The 18,336-nt window shown below is 38.7% G+C and overlaps 1 protein-coding gene across 3 annotated transcripts in view; it reads left to right on the top strand.

Moving 5' to 3' along the window:
• The first annotated feature begins 211 nt into the window (after window positions 1–211).
• Window positions 212–18,336, top strand: part of PCMTD1 (protein-L-isoaspartate (D-aspartate) O-methyltransferase domain containing 1) — a 55,225-nt gene continuing 37,100 nt past the window's right edge. For 2 of the 3 annotated variants that reach the window (XM_036769177.1, XM_036769191.1), the window contains exon 1: window positions 212–360. The gene's annotated coding sequence lies outside the window, so the exon portion shown is untranslated. Of the gene's footprint in view, window positions 361–893; window positions 1,033–18,336 lie in introns of those variants that run through there. The other variant, XM_036769183.1, reaches the window with a different exon arrangement.

Genomic DNA, 18,336 nt, shown 5'->3' with positions numbered 1-18,336 from the left:
CGTTATTTGGGACTGGCAGGCGGAGGCTGCTCGCGAGGGATCGGGGTGAGGGGGGCACTTCGGCGACTTGTGGATCTCCCGCGTCTGCTCCCAGCCGGTGCCCCAGAGCTCCCGGCCCTCGTGCGCATGCTCCGCGCCCGGGTCGGCGGTGAGGAGGCAGCCAGCCGAGTCCTGGGCAGACCTCCTCCCCCTCCCCCTCCCCCCTCCTCGGAGGCCGCCTGAGGCGGCGGCGGCGGCGGTCGTTGTTGTTGTTGTGGTGCCGACGTCACGAGGGGCCCTGCTGCCGACGTGGTGGGTTGGGCCGATGTTTTGGAGCTGCTGCACTACCCGTTTGGGGCGAGCTGGAGACGCCAGGGGCAGGTAAGGCTCCAAAACACCCTCCTCCCCCTCACCCCCTTTCCAAAATAACCAGGAATGGCGAGGTCGCCCGCGGCGGTGTGAGGACTGGGGCGCCCGGGGCCGAGCCCCTGCCGAGCGTGATCTGGAGTGAGTGGTGGGGTAGGAAACCGAGGGGATGGGGGGGGGGGCGTGTAGGGATGCGGGAGGGGGCGGGGCTGGCTCCTCTTCTTCCCCTGCCCCCCACCTCGGCTCCATTTTTGGTGCGCCACTGACTGGGAGCTCGCGACCTGCCGATGTCCTGGTGCTGCTACAGCTGCTGCTGCTGCAAGTAAACAAGCAGCTGGAGCTGCCTGCGAGCCCTGCGCTTCGTGCGCCTGTGGCATCCCTTGGGAGGTGGGGCCGAGTGTGCAAACCTGGCCAGAGGGACCTGAATGCAGAAGCGCACTAACTAGACTGTGACCCCTCCTCCCTCACCCCCTATTGCTATACAAAGGCTATTAGGGAGGAATGCAAGATTTTTTAAAGTTAAAAAGAAGAAAACCCGAGTGCTGAACTGGGCATAGTGGGGCGGCGTGAGGAAAAGATGTAAAGGTCAAGCAGGAGTAAAAGAAGTGCTTGCTCAGGTACTGGAGTAGAGTGAAAGACACACTCACTAACTGGAGGTACTTTCGGACCCACTTCCCAGCATTAAGGGTAGGTAAAAAATAGGTACAACCAAATTATTAGATGCACTTGTGAGGAAGTAATACACTTTACCAAAATATAAACATTTTAAAATTGCCTTGTAAAGTCTAACGAATGCGAAACTAAAACGAGAAACTTTTGATATTAAGGAAATAGAGCAGAAATTTTAGAAGTACTTTGTAGAGGGTGGTTATAAATGACCACGTTCTAACTCTGTCTGTGATCATAAAAAGTGTCAATTTATATCTATCTATACACACACAATACATTGTGTAACTTTAACTTATGTTTTATTTCTAGTAATGTTAAAATGAATTTGCCTTCTGTAAGCTCAGATTTGGTAGTTAGGGAAAGATGAGAAAGAATTGGTAACCTCAGGAGTATACTATATTGCAAAGAAAAATAAGCAGAGGACTAAAAATGTGAGTAAACCACAGAGAGTTATTTGTGTTTGGATAAATGGTAGTATAATAAATTTTAGAAAACTAGCCGATTAAGATTGCATCGGACATTTCTCAGAAATGCTTTTGGAAATTGCATTGATTCATACTTCATTTGCCTAATTTTTTGTTGTTGAACGTTTTATACTATGTTGAGTACAATTTTATGCTTTGAGGGCATGTTAATATGGCTGATCTTTACTCAAACTTAATATGGGCAACATAAGAGCCTCATTTTTTTAAACAATGTTTAAAGGGAATTTTAAGCATCTAGGACAGAGGTGTGATAGACTGATTTAATGACTTGATATTCTTTTGACATACTTCAAAACTTTGAAATAAATAAGTCAACATAAATTAAAATAAGGAAAGTAATTCCATTAGACTTAGTCATTCTTGTACTCTGGAGTTTAGTCCTTTGCATATCAACATGATTTGAAGATAGGGAAGAGAAAATAGACTGACTAGGTAAGAAACTTTATAATCCCTTTATGGATTATCAAAGTTTAGATGGAAGTGGAGATGAAAAAACAAATTAGAAACGTTTTGAAGGAAAAAGACATGGGAATTGAATGTAATATAGAACAGAGAAGATGCAAAGATTGTCTTTGTTTCTGCCCAGGAGAATGAAAGAATGGAGACTTAGAGAAATGAGATAATTGGAAAGAGCTGATTTCAGAAGAAATTACTTATTTTAGACGTAGAATCATATAGTAAGTGTTGTGTCTTGCATGTGATCTATTTCATATACTTCAAAAAATTTTTAATTTAATTGTTACAGAAGGAATTTCAGGATCAATCCAATTCAATTTTTTCATTTTAGAGATTAAGAAACCAAAAGGCTAAAGAGTTTAAGTGATTTAACCACGGTGGCAGAGTTGAGTCTTTGTTTCTTAGGGATTAGTAGCTTTTTTAAGGGAGAACCAACACATTTTGTAACATTGCAAGAATATAACTTTAAATATAGCATTATTACAAGGGTGGGGAACCTGCAGCCTCAAGGCCACATGTGGCCCTCTAGGTCTTCAAGTGTGGCCCTTTGATTGAATCTAAACTTCACAGAAGCTGTACATAAACCTTGTCTGATTTGCTCTTATAAGTTAACCATAGCTGTGAAATCTCTGGCATTAATTGAAAATTTTACATGTGCTTTTTTGTTGTTCCAGACCTTTGGTGATTTCATCCAGCTGGGGAACTTTCAGTATGCAAACTCCTTCCACTGATGAAGATCAGCTACTTATCTATAATTTATAGTCTTATAGAGTTGCCCTGGGCATGCTGAGAAATTCTGTGTCTTGCACTTAGTAACAACGTGTGTGTTTAAAGTAGGGTTTGAACGTAGGTGTTTGTAATTCTAAGGCAGCTTGCTTCTCTAGTGTACAAATACGATTGATAAATCAACAATCATCTATTAAGTATATATCAAGTACCTGCTAGATACTGTTTTTGGTAGGAATGCAAAGTAAAAAAAAAATTCCCTGCTCTCAAAGAGCTTACATTTTATAGAGTTGACAACTTGTATATTATATGTATAAAATACAAGGTAATTTTGAAGGTGATGTTCATTGTTAGCAGCTAGAGGGGATGAGGAAAGTCAAAATTTAGGAGGTTAGGAGGTACCACTTTGAAGGAAATTGGTGATTCTGTGATTTGAGGGAGTGCTTTCCATGCATGTGGCCTAGATAGCCTTTGCAAAGACGCACATGATACATAACATTTTGTGTGAAAGGAATATCCAGAAGGCCAGTTGGGCCAGATTGTAAAAGTGTGTGAAGGGAAGTAATGTGTAATAAACCTAGAAAGGTAAGTTGGAGCTATGTTGTAAAGGGCTTTAAAGGACAAAAAGAGAAGTTTGTATTTGATTCAGATTTAATAGGGAGGCCCTGAAGTTTATTGAGGGACAAGGTGAGGCCTGTGTTTTCAAAATATCACCGACAGCAACGTGGAGGAAGGATTGGAATGGGGAGAGACTCCTAATTGGGCAAGCAGTCTGATTAGAGGAAGCACTTAAAATATTCAGGTAAAAGGTCCTGATGGGGATATGTGGAATGAGGGAGTTGAGGATGACAACAATGTTGCAAGTCTGGCTGATATCCTTCATGCTTTTGTTAGAAATAGGAAAGTTTGAAAGACGGGCTTGGGGGTGTTAGGTGGAAGAATCTCAGTACTGTTCTGTACACCTTAAGATAACATGTAATTTTATACATAGCACATGTGTGCATATACATTTTACATGTATAATTTTCATTTGAAGTTAGAGCTCTAATATAGCCTCATGTTCTATATATTTTAATTATATAATTTATGAAAGTTAATACCGTAGAAAATTATCTCAGAAGACTAGGAACTGGAAGGAGAGCACTGAGGGAGACTTCCTCAATTAGTCAAATAAGTTCACACATTAGCTGTTTGCCACCTTGGAAGACCAGAAGACGTGAGGGATTCTTGTTCTGAGACAATGAGGTATAGAATAAGAGAGACCAAAGGTGGAAGAGGGAAGCCACAGGGGATGGATGGTGACTTAAGATGAAACCCAATTGAGACACCCTCAGTAAGATCTCTGAACTTTGCTATGGAGATTAGAGAGCAAGGGACAAGGGCAAATGCTAAGAGAGCCAGACAGCATGAGAGAAGCTGCTTGTCTTCTAAAATACCAGAATCCATTGTTTCTAATAGTAATGTAATTTGCCTTTTTCTAATAGTAATATAATTTGTCTATTAATGTGATTAGTCCACATGCATGTACAGCAGACTCATTTTTTAAATTTTGACTAGAAGAACTTTAGGTACGTTCTTAAAGAGCCCCACAGCCTCAGCAGCTTTATGATCTTTTAGCTTCTGTAATGGAGTACTCACCTCATTTTCCTCTTACCTTTCCAATAACTCTTAATGTTTCCTTTACTAGCTCCCCTTCCTTCCTGCTAAACTTGAGATATTCTTTAAAGTCTAGCCCTGTTGTATGTATGTTCTCCTGTTTTATCCATTCCCATGGCTGCAACTATCAAATACTATGTGGTTGGTATAAATCTATACCTGTAGCTCTGATATCTTTTCTGAGCTACAGACCTAATGATTCCAGCTGCTTATAAAACACATTTGCATTTGAGGTGTCAGCATATTTCTTAAGTAGGTTCATCTTATTTCCTTCTCAGACCTGCCTTCCAAATGATTTTCTTAAACTGCAAGTCTGACCATATCGCTGGGCTACTCCACAAATTCCAGTGGCTCCTTTAAGGAAAAATATAAAATTTGTTTGTTTTGTATTTAAAACTCATCATTACCTGGCCTAACTTTTCAGCCTTATTTTATTTCAGTCCTTTTCCCAAACTTTATGTTCCTACCATACTGGATTTTGTGCCGTTTCTCACAAATGATACTCAGTCTTCCAGCTCCATGCTTTTGCATTGACTCTCCCTCGTGCCTCATCTCTGCTGCTTCTAAGAAAGATAACCTTCTTTCCTCTAGATTCAGTTTAAGTATCATACCCTAGCTCTTGTTCTATCCCTTCTAATATGACATATATTTTGTATATGTTCCTTTTGTGTACATGTTGTTTCTATCAATGGTATGTAAGTTTCCTGGGGACAGGAATTTGGCACTTTTATATTTGTGTCCCTAGCACTTTGGACAGTGTTTAGCGCATAGTAGGCAATTAAGAAGTTGGCACCTATGTGGCCTGGTGCATGGAACACTGGGCTTCGAATCAGAAAAACTCCTCATTTGAGTTCAAATCTGGCCTCAGACACTTACTACTTGTGTGACCCTGGGCAAGTCACTTGACCCTGTTTGCTAAAGTTTATTCATCCATAAAAATGAGCTGGAGAAGAAAATGGCAAACACTCCAGTGTTTTTGCCGAAAAAAAAAACCCAAATGGAGTCAAAAAGAGTTGGACAAGACTAAAAGGACTCCACAACAACAGGCACTTAAGAAAAGCTTATTGATTTTGGTCCATTTTTATTTGCTCATACAGGAGATTTTCTAAACCAGTGAAATCACTGGTCTAGTCCCTATCCCTATTACTGTTACATCACCAGAATTTTGACTCCTCCATGTCTTTTGCCTTACTCATTTAATCATTTGCTGAGTCTTGCTGATTCTACTAAAATATCTCTTAAACATCCTCTTACCTTTCTTTTAAAAATATTTTTACAAAATATTTATTTTAAACAGCCAAAATCTGCTTTCTCCCACCCCCCCCAACAGATTACAAACATGTATAGTTGATCAAAACATCTTTCCACATTGGCCACAATCATCCCCCCTCAAAAATTTATTTTCACATTTTACATTTTGAATCCTTGAATTTTATCAGGAATTGTGTAGTATGATTCATCATTAGTCTCTGGAATTGAGGTCAGTTTTCATGGTATGAGTTTACAGCACGATAGTATTCCATCACATTTATTTATAAACCATAACTTGTTTATCAGTTCAACCCCCCCCCCCAATTCCTATTCCTTGCCACCTCGAAAAAGAGCTATAAATTTTTTGTATGTTATTAGTACAAAGTTTGTTATGCATAGAACTAATTCCTTAACTTTTTCACCCCCCTCCATTTCTCTTTCTCTATTTCTATGTTGAATAAAGTGTATCTCTATACACAACTGTTTCTGTATGTATGCTTCCATTTTTGACCACTTAAGATGAGAGTGAGGATCAAGTTTCTCACCCTTGTTGTATATTTACTTGTGTACCATATTCCTCCCCATTCCTCTTTTCCCTTTCGTTCTTTTCTTAAGATCATCAAGACATGTCTTGGTAAATGGTTCTGTTTTGAACCACTCTCAGGCCTTGTCATTGGATTTTCTCTGTGAACCTTGAAGATGGTAGGGATCAGAAGGGGCATAGGTATCATCTCCACGTATGTGTAAGCAATTTTTTGTTTTAGTTCTTCATCATTGTTCATTCATGTTTACCTGTTTATGTTTCTCTTTAATGATTGAACTTAAATTTCTCCACAGCTCACTTCTTTATCAGGAATACTTGCAAGTCATGTTTTATTGGCGATAAGCCCATATTCTTTGCCTTTTGGAATATCATTTTCTAAGTTAGATCATCTTATAGCACCATTTGGTGGTGGCTGTTAATTTGTGTGATGGCCTGTGGTTTCTCAGGATTTGGAATTCCTTCTGGCACCTCTCAACACAAACACACACACACACACACACACACACACACACACACACACACACTATTGTCCTGGAAACTCTGGATTTTTGATTATAATATTCTAGTGAGTTTTCATTTTGGAGTTTGCTTCAAGTAATGACTAGTGGATTTTTTTCTATTTCTACTTTGCTCTCTAGTTCTAAGAAATCTGGGAAGTTTGTGTAATATTTTTTTGCAATCTAATAGGCTCTGGTTTTGGTTATGTATTGAGATAGTCCAGTGATTATGAAATTTTTTCTTCTGTTTTCCAGGTCAGTTGTTTTTGCTGTTATACCTTAGATTTTCTTCTGTCCCCCCTTCCTCCCACCACTTCTTTGGTATTCTTGTTATCTCATGAAATCATTAGTCTTTGATCCATTCTAATTTTTAGGGAATTTTTGCTTGGGCAAGGTTTTGTACATCTTGTGTCATGCCATTAAATTCCCTTTCCAATTGTTTCTAACATTACTTTCATTCTTCTTCAGATTTTCTTCAAGTGCTTCTTTGTAAGAAATATTTAAAATTTTTTTAATCTCATTTCATCTCTTCTAGGCATTCTGGTTGAGTTTGTGCTCAAGCTATGTTTTTCCCTGACACTTTGTGGATATTTTGCAGTCACTCTCTTCTGAGTTTGTGTCTTGAACTTCCCTTGTCCCAGTAATAGCTCTTTATGGTGGGGTTCTTTTGCTTGCTTATTCTTCTAGTCTGTCTCCTGACTTCAGACTTGATGTTAGAGCTGTTCTCTGTTCTCTTCTAGAGTTATTTCCTTGGAGTATTGAGGGTTGTGTTATTCTAAGATCTCATGGAACAGCCAGAGAACTGAAAGTTTTTTTTTTTTGAGGGGGGAAGGCAGGGCAGTTGGGGTTAAGTGACTTGCCCAAGGTCACACAGCTAGTAAGTGTGTCTGAGACCACATTTGAACTCAGCTACTCCTGACTCCAGGGCTGGTGCTCTACTCACTGTGCCACCTAGTTGACCTGAACTGAAAGTTTTTAGTGTTCCAGGGCAAGTCTAATTCTGCTTCTGCCTTGCAGGTTCCTGAGGTGGGCTTGGGTCTGTGTAACAAGTTTGGAGTTTCTGTGGACCCCTATCAGCCAGCTGATTCAGAGTGTCAGAATTCTAGGGGCATTCCTTCTGTCTAGGTTTCTGTTCTGGTTATCTTTTGAGTGCTGGGCTAGATGCTGGAAATGAGACCCTGTTTTGCAGTGTTCTGCATGTGAAGTTTGAACCACACCACCATTGCTGCTGGTGGTTTTTGAACTTCATACTTTCTTTGCTAGCACCCAGGGCCTCCCAACCTGGGAATCCCACACCTGCATACAGATCTCTGTGATCAGTCTTCCCGGATATATGATGTGAAACTCAGTGGTAGGTGACAGAGTTGCTACACTGCACCCGTCCTGAATGGAATCCTCTGGTTTGGGTCTGTGGATGTGTTATGGTAATTAGGGTGGGACTTTTTTGTTTTCTCTTTTAGACTGCTGGGGTAATCAAGTACCTTTGAATCTCACCTTTCAAATGTGATGGCAAGCAAACTATACTTTTTGTTATCTTTTGTTTCTTTGATTGAATCAAGAGTCTTTGACCTGCTTAAGAAATAAGAAAGCCTAGTTCACTTAGGTCTGAGTCCCATGGTTGTGAAGCCCTCTGACCCTCAGAAGGGTATATAAGATCTGAGGTTGGCCATTTGTTTTTGGGGGCTCTCAGTCACTGGAAGAGTGTCCTGTAATTTGGCCAAATGAGACTCTGGGTAGATGTTGTTGAGAGCCCCCCAGCTTTGAAAACCCAGATTGATGCTTCTCTTTTGGTAACTGTATGTGGTGTCTTGATCAGACAAAACCTGTCTGTCTGATCTGTTTGTAGTTTCTGTTTGTATTTGCTCTGAAGTTCAGGGTGATGACTTTTTCCCTTGAACTAAGTGAATGATATATGTATGCTTAATTAAACTGAGATTGTAAAACCTTTAAAGTTGCTTTTCTTAGAAAAGCAGATCAAAGAACCTGTGCAACCTTCCTGTGTGCTTTTGTTGTTGATCTTTCACCCCCACAACAGCTGTTAGCAACATTGTTGTAACAGGATGCCCAGGTTGGGATAGGAGACCATCTCTTGCCCCACAGTGTACAGCCTCACCCTGGGCTCCCTGGAGGCTGGCCTGGAGCACTCCTGGTTTGAGTGTCTGCAGACCTCCCTGCCTTTTTCCGTATGCCAAGTTAGGCCGGACAAATAATTCACTGTGACTTTTTCCTGGATTTCCTCATTAGGATTTGGGCTGGAGCATTTTTTAGATATGTTGAGAGGAGTTTTATGGAGGGAAACTTGCTGAATTGCTTCCTACCACTCTTCCATGTTAGTATCACCCCTTGTCCCCTTACTTTTCTATTTCTGTTTCTACCACCTTATTTTAAGCACAAATTCTTTCCCCTGGAAGATGTCAGTAATGGGATTTTAAACTGTCAGCTGCCTTGCTTATACCCTTCTGTCTAGAATGCCCTTTTACCCCATTTCTGTTTGTTGGAAATTGTTAAGGGTCGGTTTGAATGCTACAAGTTAGCTCTTGAGGCCTCAGAATTCTCATAGTATCATATACCTGTTCAATAGTTATTTTTATTCTATCTCATATTATAGTTGTTTGTGTATGGACTTTGCCTTGAACTTTCTTATCCCTTCAGTAAATGTGTGAATAGTATCATTAGGTAATTCCCCATCATAGCCAGCAGATTTAGAATACATAGAAATAGGTGCCCTTGTTTGCTATTTAGAAATAACTTGGAGGTTCTAAAGAAAGTATGGGTTCAAAAATGGAGAAAGGATAAAGGTGGGAAAAAGAACTGGTAAAAGAGAGCACAGGAGGTATCCCTCCTTTTGTGTACCTCATTCCCTCAGGACCCCTGAATCTTCCTTGGAGGCAGATCTGAACTTACCTTGGCTTTGCCTCTTTATACCTATGTGACCATTGAGGTGTCATTTAACTTTCCTGGGCCTAAATTTCTTCATCTGTAAAATTAACGAGCTGGCTACAAAGGATCTGACTCATTTGGAGTCAGAGCCTCTTGGTTCATATTCTGCCTATGACACTACTTGTGTGAACTTTGGCATGTAAATTGTTCACTGACCTTCAGTTTCCTCATCTTTAAAATGAGGATGTTTTGGACGAGATCGTTCCTCCCAATTCCATCTAAACTCTATGCCTCTTTTACCTCTAACGTTCCTTCTAGCTTAAATCCTCTTGTATAAAATCCTGTAACATTATTTCTACGGGAAAAACATATGTACAAGTTTTAGACTACCAGTTTATAAATGAAGACAGGCAGGTGAGGATGACCTTTCACAAGGAACAATATACTTTTGCCCATGGGTGACAGCAGAAGATTTATGCTCAGGATGAAGAGGAGCTTGGAATTTTTTTCAGTTTGTCAGATCATAACACTGCAGTTTTGCTGCAAGGAAAAGACACATGCTTGTTTCCCTCTGTGTGTGTGCATCTGAGTCACAGTCACTGATGACAGGTATTCTTAAGATGAGTGTTTCAAGCACTCAATTTTAGCATTCTGCTGAATGGGAAGACTAGAAGCTTTTTAATTACTAGAATATTTTTATTGTGTAATTCAAGTGTTGTATTATTTTGAATAAAATTAGACAATAGATATCAGATGGCTCTGATAAACAATCAGTTGTAATCCAGTTGACCATGTTATACAGAAAGCCTAGAGTCTTGGTGACTATATATTCGGTTTCAATTGAATTCAATTGAAATTAAACATTACTTTGTATTGAGTAAACATTACTTTGAGGCGATGTAATGTAATTGCAAGAGTTGCTGGAGTTGAAGTCAGGAGAGAGATGTCTGAATTATTTGGAGGGTTTTTTTTGTTTGTTTTTGACGTAGTAAATTTAATAATAGTAATAAGTATGTAGGAGTTACTATGTGTCGGGCACTATGAAGAATGCTTTAACAATTACTATTTCATTTGATCTTCACAACAACCATGGGAGATTGGCACTGTTATTCCCATTTTAGATGAGGAAAGTAAGTGCTTAACAAATGTTTGACTGAATGAGGGAGGCAGAGTGACCTGCCTAGCTACTAAGGGAATGAGGCCAGATTTGGATGAATATCTTCTTGACTCCAGGCCTGCATTCTATCCGCTGTGCCACCCAGCTGCCTATTTTAGAAATGTAAATTAATTGCTGGCATAAAGGTTAAGAGGTATCCTTTCCCTTTTGAGTATTTTTAGCTTGCTTCTGAACTCTTTCGTGAATTTGAATGTGCCTCTTACTAGATGATAAAGCTCACTCCAGTGAAAGTAGGGACTGTCCTTATCTAAATTTTGTATATTTGCAAATTCTTAAGACACTATATAAATGCAAGCTATTTCCAAAGCAGTTGCCAGATTTTGTCATTTTCCACTTCCTCATCTCTTACTTCTGTCCCACAGATCTAACCCAAGTTGAGACCTTCATTTCCTCTTCCTGGGATTATTGTGGTGGGCTTCTAATTAGCCATTCTTTCCATTGTAACCATATTCCACATTGCTACCAGTACCTTTTACCTGCAGCATGCTCCTGGCCATCACTCCCTGCTCAGTAACTTTGAGTGATCTCCTGTTATGTCATACTGCTTCTTTATCTCACAGATTTCCTCTAATAGAATAGTTTCAGGGATAGTTTTTGTATCCCCAACATATCCCCAACAATACCTATTAGGTACTTAATAAGTGCTTGTTGAGGGATTGAAGTCACTTAGCCACTCTGAATCTCAGTTTCCTTATATATAAAATGAAGGGGTTGACCATATGTACAGCTAAAGTTTTTTCCAGCTCTGCATCTATGAAACTGCTAGCACTTTTTTTTTTTAACTTAAGTGGTATAACCCAATAGAGACTGAGATGACATGAGCAGTAGATCAATAGAAGGTAATAAATAAATTAACAAACTGTTTTTCAGCTATTTTGACAGTCTGTGGCCTCAGTTCATAATAGGTTTTCTACATACACACATTTTTAAGGTTTTTTCATATCCTTACTAAAGGGGTCTGTTTGTGTGTGTGTATTAAAAATAGAATATACTATTTCAAAGGAAACAAGGATTATGGGGTGGCAGTACCTTGGGCATAATTCTATAACTGAGAAACATTCTTAAGCCATGTTTTTATAGTAAAAGCTTAAAATAGGTGCATATATGGAAGACTTTAAAAAAATCTTTCTCAATGGCCTTTATTTCTTCCCTTCCAGAATAGTCTTGGATTTCTTATTTTCTGCATGTCGTCATGTAGATTGGTACTTTAGTTCCCAAAGCCTCATCATATCCTCACCATTTTTTTTTTACACCTTCTTACTCCAACATCTTCATTTACTCTTGGCCATCCTAATCTATCCCGTTCACATGTTGTCCTGAATTCCCTTTCGAATTTAATCTACTCTTAGGGAAGGAACATAGAATCATAGACCTTAGAATTAATCTTTTACCATCCCCTCATTTTCATTTATCTATGGTCACACAAGTGGCAGAGCCAAGCTTCAAACCCAGATTTTGTGACTACACGTAGGCAGCAACAGCTAGCTTGCTTACCTTCTGTTTTCTTCCTCTTCAGACCTGTGTGCTAATATTTACTTGGTTTTTGGAAAAGGCCAGACACTGGAAAGTGAAGATTGGGCACTTTCCCTTCATGTGCTCCTATACTAGTGCTGCCCAGCAAATATTTTTCTGGTCGATGAATTTTGTAATTTTTCACTCTTAGAAAAGGCCAAGGAGGGTCTGTAAAGATTGGCAGAAAAGACAGGCCTTTTCCAAGAAGGTATTAAGGTTTTAGTAGAATCTCTTAATAGTTAGCATAGCCATTATGCTGTGCTGTTACTCTGCTGTAGTCTAGATTAAATTTGTGGCTCTAGGATGAGGTTTCAAATGTCAACATAAAGTATTTTTAGACTTTTCTGTTTTGTATTGAGGTTGTGATTCAAATAATTTTAAATTCAAATGATGGATAAATATATAAACTTAATATTCAAGGCTTTGAAAAGTATTTAAAATTTTTTAAAAATTGTCCAGAAAGTTATTCAAATGCATGTCTTCAAAATATGTTGGTCATTTTGCCAACCTGGAAGGAAGCTAAGTGATGAAGTCCAGTCTCAGACACACTAGTTGTGTGACCCTGGGCAAGTCACTTAACCCTATTTGCCTCAGTCTCCTCATCCATAACATAAGCTAAGGAAGGAAATGGCAAACCACTCCAGAATCTTTGCCAAGAAAGCCCCAAAGGGGGTCGTGAAAAGTCAGATGTGACTGAAATTACTAAACAACATGCTTGATGACGTTGGCTAAACTTTGCATTCTGTTTTTGTCCTTCGTTTTGCCTCATTTGGGTTATCTTTTGTGAAAATTAACATGATTAAACTTTGACTAAAGGATAAAGTCTTTAGTGAACTGAAAAGTTTAGTTATTCATTTGTGTGATCTCAAAGTGGTTAACTGCATAACTGCTTATTGACCACTTTCAATGTTAAGTTTTTTAACTAGACTTTTCATTTGATAAGTGATCAATGTAAGCATATTGAATGTTCTAAATGTGCAATGTTCATTTCTCCTGCCTATTTAAGTTGTAAATCTTCAGTCAAAAATAATTTTTATTCCTTTTTGAGAAATTATATTCTCAATAAAGCACTCGTAGAGAATATTTTGAAGGTTATAGACAAGTCATAGAAACATAGAATTGAAAGCAAAGAGACCTTAGAAATGAATCAGCTAGTACAGTCACATTTTATAGATGATGAAACAAGTCTGTTGTGGTCAAGTAACTTGCCCAAGGCCACACAGGAAGTAAGTAGCAGAGTCAGAATCTGATGCCCAGATCATTTGTCTCCAGATTCAGACTAGATTTTCTACAAAAGTGAATAAAAGCATAATTTTAAAATAATAAAATGAGCATATGCTGTTTCAAATGTAATACATTCCTAATTTAACATAATTTTATTGACATTTCTAATTTTACAAGAGCAAAAGCATTTTACTATGGTCAACAAACTCCTCCTTAAAGAAGGAATGAGAAAATGCATAGCAAAGTTGGAGGACTTTGGTTATACAACATTATTTATGCTGTCAGACTCATTTGAGATATGGGTTTGTTTTGCTGAAGTGATTTCTTTTTTTTACTTATAAGATCTGGCTTTCTGGATAAGGAAAGATGGATATATTTGAAAAGGTGATATAAAACTATAGCAATAAAATTGCAAATTAAAAAAAATGAAGAGCATTGTCAAATACTACAATTGCAATGGCCATCCTTGTCCTTTATCAATTGGTCTGTCTCACATAGGAGGAATTTAGTTATATATGCTTGTTAAATTTAATTGAATTTCGACTTTTAAAGCCTCTCCTTTATCATACCTAATTAACATAGTAGTTCTTTTTTAATTTCAGCAAGTTTAAATTTAAATTCATTGTTTATTTTCTTTGAATCTGGTGGGTTTTTTAAAATTTTTTTGTTTTTGGAGGGGGGAAGGCAATTGGGGTTAAGTGACTTGCCTAAGGCCACACAGCTCTTAAGTGTCAAGTGTCTGAGGTCATATTTGAATTCAGGTCCTCCTGACTCCAGGGCCAGTGCTCTATTCACTGCACCACCTAGCTGGCCCTGATTGAGGTGTTTTTAAGTTAAACTTTCTTGTGTGGCCCATTTATGTCATTTCGTAGTCCCAGGCTCAGTTAAATTACTTGTCCATGGCCACTGAGCTAATAAGTATCAGTATCACTACTTGATCCCAAGTTCTTCAACTAGGAAACCAGTACTTTTCTTTTTGTATTACCTTTGTTTCCAAAACAGTGAAGGCTTTTGATTCATAGTTCCCATTATGAGTAAATCACTAGATACTCTGCTGAGGTACCAACAAGATGTTTATTATCATGCCCTTCATACACTCTCTTGTGCAGCTTGCCCTGGCACATTGTACTCTGTCTCCCATTTCTGTTAGTAAACATTGAATGAATTCAAATCTGGCCTCTAGCTGTGTGACCCTGGGCAAATCACCTAACTATGATTGCCTCAATTCCACATCTGTAAAAAGAGCTGGAGAGGGAAATGGCCAAGCCCTCCATTATCTTCCCTCCCCCCCCCCCATCCCCTGTCCCCCGGGTCAAGAAGAGTCAGACATAACTGAAAAATGACTTGAAGAACAATTGAAAACATTACCTATTTCGTGCCAGGCACTGTGCTAAGTGCCGGGGGTAAAAAGAAAGAAGAAAGGCAAAAGACAGTCTCTGTTCTCAAGTTGCTCACAGTCTACAGAGCCATCATACAAGCAGCTGTACACAAGCTCTACACAAGATAAATGGAAAATAATCAACAGAAGGCACTAGAATTAAGGAGAATCAAGAAAGGCTTTCAGTAAAAAAGTGATAGTTTAGATTTGAAGGAAGAAGTATTCCAGGTATTGGGTCAGTTAGTGAAAACACCAGGAGCCAGGAAATGGAGTTCTCAAGGAACAGCAAGGAGGCCAGTGTCACTGGATTGAAGACTATGTGGAGGTATGTAAGGTATAAGCATACTGGAAAGGTAGGGTGAATTATGAAGGGCTTTTGCAAGTTGTTATATTTGATCCTGGAGGTAATGGGGAGCCACTGAAGTTTTATTGAATAATGGGGTAGAGGGAACAGATGTGTGTGACAATGGCCACATTTTTCTGGATAAAGTAGGAGATAAGTCATTTGCTTGCCCAGAGAGAAAAGTGAGTAGTGTTTACACTTCCTCTCAGGAGAAAAAAGTTTTGAAATGGCACTCCTGAAGAGTCATACTCAGCTAGGAATGAATGCTTAACAAATGGGGGTGTGGAGGGCTTTGGCCTTTGAAATTAAATGACAAATTTTTACCCCTCTGTGGTTTGAGGGACACAAGGGAAGGAAGGGACATTTTATTCCCCCTTACTCTTGAAGTTACCCACTTGAATAATGCCCTGCTTGAAATACTTTGAAAGGTAAAAGTTTTTATTTTACAGTTGGAGATGTTTTAAATTTTATGTGCCCCTGGAAAAGATGATACGTAGAATTGAATTCACAAGAATTTCAGTAGGTATAGTATAGTATAGTTGTAAAAACACTGGATTTGAAACCTGGGTTCAGATTCTGAATTTACCATTTAGAATTTGTATATCCATTGTTGTTCAGTCATTCATTCTTGTCCTTCGTCATGACCCCATGAATCATAGCGTGCCAGTGCTATCCATGAGATTTTCCTGACAAAGATACTGGAATGGTTTGTCATTTCCTTCTCTGACTCATTTAACAGATGAGGAAAATGAGGCATACAGGGTTAAGTGCCTTGCCTAGGGTCACACAGCTAGTGTCTGAGGCTGGATTTGAACTCCCATCTTCCTGACTCCAGGCCCAGCACTCTATCCACTGAGCCACCTACCTGCCTCCTGTATGATGTTGACCAAATTGGTTACTATTTCATTTTCCTTATCTGTAAAATGAAGGGGTTGGATTCTTCCCCTCTTTTTCATAGCCTCTAGAGCTAGAGGACTTGAATTCAAACCCCATTACCAGTATTACCTTGAGTAAGTCACTTAACCTTCCTGAGCCTCAATTTCCTCTTCTGTTAAATGAAGGGTTTAGACTAAATGACTTTTTTGCAATTTTTTTTTTAACATTTTCATTTAAAGTTTTGGGTTCCAAATTCTATCCTTTTCCTCTTCTGCTCCTCCTAATATTAAACCAGCCCTGCATTCCTGATATAAATCCCATCTGGTCATAGTGTGTGATTCCTGTGATATATTACTGTAATCTCTTTCTTTGCTAGTATTTTGTAAAAAACTTTTGCATCAGTATTCATTAGGGAAATTGGTCTATAATTTCTTTCAGTGTTTTGCCTCCTCCTGGTTTAGGTATCAGCACCATAGGACTCCACCTATTTTTCCAAATAGTTTATGTAATTTTGGGATTAATTGTTCTTTAATTGTTTAGTAGAATTCGCTTGTGAATCCACCTGGTCCTGGGGTTTTTTCCTTAGGAAGTTCATTGATGGTTTGTTCAATTTGTTTTTTTAAGATTGGGTAATTTAAGTATTTTATTTCTTCTTATATGTAAATCTGGGAAATTTATATTTTTGTAGATATCCATTTCATTTAGATTGTCAAATTTATTGGCATATAATTGGGTAAAATGGCTCCTAACAATTGTCTTACTTTCTTTAAATGAGTTTTGAGATCCCTTCCAACTCAAGACTGTTTCTTGTATTGGTACCTGTCTGCATTCATACTGGATATACTGTTTGGCACATTGTCCTTCATTTCCATATGTCAGAAACCTTTACAAAGTTCAGTTTCACTTTAATGGAACATGTAGAGGAATTTAGAATATACTTGCTAAATTAGTTAGGGAACCACTAGATTTTTTTTTTTAAGTAAGTGAATGAAAGAACGAAAGGTACATGAGGTTATCATGGCAGTGCTACAAAGCATTGACTGAATGAGGTGAGATGGAGTCCATGTAGGTGGTTATGAAGGCCTTGTACTAGAGTGACAGAAGTAGTAGAGAGGAGGTAGTGCCTATGAGTAAAATGTCATAGGTAAAATCCGTAGGACTTGGTTGACTGATTGAATATCAGAGAAGGATAATACCAAACTTTCATAGTGACAGAATCACACAATTTCAGTGTTTGAAGAAACCTCAAATCGTCTTCTTATCTGACCCTGAATTGGAGTCCTTTCCAAAATACTTCTGATCAAGTGATTTTTCTACCACTGCCAGAGAACCTTCTGCAATAGACATCTTTTCCTGAGAGGAAGTGTTGATAAAAACAGATGATTGAAATTGCGTGTTTAAAGTATGATAATATTGTAAACAGCTTTGTACCATGGAAGCCAGTGGGTGGGGTGCTCAGTAGCCAAATTTAGAGTAGATTCCAGCAACATGGAGAATTGACCAGCCTTGGCACAGATGACTGGCTGGACACACTGGTATTCTAGCACATGCAGCTCATAAAAACAAATATTTGTTATGCCTTGGATAATTGAGGCTATTCAATAAAGTGAGATGTTAATGTTGAATTCATGCTGGCCATAAATGATTAAAGATATCCTTTGACACTGTGGGTAGCAAGAGGGTAAAGCACAAAAAGACCATGTTGTTCACTCGTTTCAGTCACGTGTGACTCTTCGTGACCCCATTTGATGTTTCTCTTAGCAAAGGTATAGCAGTGCTTTCCTGTTTCCTTCTCTAGTTCATTTTACACATGAGGAAACTGAGGCAAGCAAACAAGGTTGAGTAACTTGCCCAGAGTCAACAGCTAATAAGTATCTTCAGGCCAGATTTGAACTCAGGAAGATGAGCCTGGCAATCCCATCCAGTGGGACACTTAGTTTCCCCAAATGGAGATTATAGCTTTTTAATTTAAAAATAACTTTGGAAATACCCTCTGGCTATTTTAACTTTTTTTTGGGAGGGGAGTGAACTTCTTTTATTTTTTTATATATATATTTTATTTAATATTTTAGTTTTCAACCTTGATTTCCACAAGATATTGAGTAACAAATATTCTTCCCATTTCTACCCTCACCCCCCACTCCAAGATGGCATATATTCTGATTGCCTCATTCCCCAGTCAACCCTCCCCTCTTTTATCCTTCACCCCCCCCACTCCTTCCCCCGCCCCCAATTCCCTTTCCCCTTACTTTCTTGTAGGACAGGATAAATTTCTGTGCCTCATTACCTATATATCGTTTCCTAGCCGCATGCAAAA

The sequence above is a fragment of the Trichosurus vulpecula genome, chromosome 1 (assembly GCF_011100635.1).
Source record: "Trichosurus vulpecula isolate mTriVul1 chromosome 1, mTriVul1.pri, whole genome shotgun sequence".
NCBI classification, from domain to species: domain Eukaryota; kingdom Metazoa; phylum Chordata; class Mammalia; order Diprotodontia; family Phalangeridae; genus Trichosurus; species Trichosurus vulpecula.
The sequence above is the reverse complement of the archived record's forward strand: the minus strand, read 5'-3'. Positions and strand labels throughout refer to the sequence as shown.